We start from the raw sequence: 1757 nt of genomic DNA, 5'->3' as shown, positions 1-1757 counted from the left end.
CCACTAGTTGTAGTAAACTACAATAAACAGTAAGTCTCTCTTATTTGTTCCTTCTGTTTTTTAATCAATGTCTCTGCCGTTTAAAATTTACATTGATGCACGTATATATAAATATAAATACAAACGACGTTTTATCCAATAATTTTCAATTAAATTAAAACGTAAGCTCCTCCTCGACAATACAATTTTAAGCAGCAATCGCAACTAGATCGTCACAAGGCCGTTCTCAAACAAAATGGATACGCTTTATTTGATTGCAAGTGATCGTTGTACATCAAATCCTAATCTATTTATTGCAATATCAAACAAAAAAAAATTGATGGAAATGAATTTGTGAAAGAATATTGAGAAATTATATGCTCTGCCGTGTCGACTGAAACGTATTCAGCATTTATGGTCAATTAACAGTCTGAATGCGGCACTCGGCAGGAAGGCCCTGCGGAAACCTTTTCCGGTCCGAGCAGTAATCATAAATCATGTAATTCTCGCGCACTCATTTTAGTTTCTGCTGCTCACTAAAATCCAAGGCCGCCTGACTCCACCATGAATTAGCAGAGCAATCAGAAGAAATTCTGCACTCCTGAGCGTTAAAATTTCTGTAAGACGCCACAAATGGTGCTTTGCTCCAGTCGATCTTCACAAGCCCACCCCTGGTTGCCCAATCGTCGGCGTTCCAGAGGCTCGAATATATTCTCATCGCTTGATTCTTTGGATACGCAACTCCCAAATCCTCGCTGTTCTTGAACACTCTCACGGGAGTTCCGTCCACAGAAAATCTGCAAAATACGACCAGCGAGATACATTAGAAGAACTAGACTGTACATGTAACGATATTCTGCATGTTAAATTTTCTAGTAATGTTTGCGTTACTTACACAATTTGTTGAGGATTCCACAGAAGAGAATAAGTGTGGAAATCGGCGGTGGGTTCAAACCAAAGGTAGAATTGTTGCTCCCGATTGCCCTGGCCTTAAGAGAAGACATTTGTGTGCATCACGTATGGATCTCCAGACAGGTTTCCCAGAAACTCGAAATCTATTTCGTCGTGGTTATTCCCTTGAGACGAAAGCTGCACCAACACAGAAATTTATCAAGCATGTTCATCATCAACTGAGAAAGATAATACTTCCTTATATGTCATTATTAATCCGAGGGCTACGATATACATAATAAGCGGTTACAGTGCCTGCGGAGTTGCCGGGGACCAGCTTGATCTGCATATCGATTTTTCCAAACAGGTATTCCCTCTTGGATTGAAATCCCGAGCCTATGATCATATGAATTCTGATTTTAGGTTCGACATATAATTTCAAATATATGAAGTAATCATGAAAGGGGTCGTAGGCGTAGAAATTAACTGTGATGTTAATTTCGTCATACCTGAGGTGCGGTCGAGAGAAAGTTGCAACTGTTGTCCTCTGTTGAGCATTTTAGCCCGATCGCCACCCCATGCGATATCAAAATCGCCGTATAAATCTGCAGAAACATGGTGGGAGAATGATGATGAGACCATAAGTATGAGGAAATACACGAGGATGGCCATTGATAATGGAGATAGAAGTGGGGAAATCGAATTTGAGTAAGATGAGATGAAGGTTAAAGTGTGTTGTGATGGTTGAAAGCTCTGAATCGCTTGTATGTATATTTAGTATGAATGGTTGTACCTTCCCAGGGTTTTATTTGGGTTTTGGCTTTCCAGGGATACCAATCTCGAATGGAATGTTATCTGGGGGCGGCTCTAGTTTAAATCTTATCAGC

The 1757-nt window shown here is 40.2% G+C and overlaps 1 pseudogene; it reads right to left on the bottom strand.

The window, feature by feature from the left end:
* Positions 1 to 397: 397 nt before the first annotated feature.
* Positions 398 to 1551, bottom strand: LOC149564101 (xyloglucan endotransglucosylase protein 1-like; annotated as a pseudogene).
* Positions 1552 to 1757: the final 206 nt, after the last annotated feature.

This window comes from Cupressus sempervirens, chromosome 4 (assembly GCF_028749045.1).
Source record: "Cupressus sempervirens isolate cs-2001-9-10 chromosome 4, ASM2874904v1, whole genome shotgun sequence".
In the NCBI taxonomy this organism is placed as follows: Eukaryota; Viridiplantae; Streptophyta; class Pinopsida; order Cupressales; family Cupressaceae; genus Cupressus; species Cupressus sempervirens.
The sequence above is the reverse complement of the archived record's forward strand: the minus strand, read 5'-3'. Positions and strand labels throughout refer to the sequence as shown.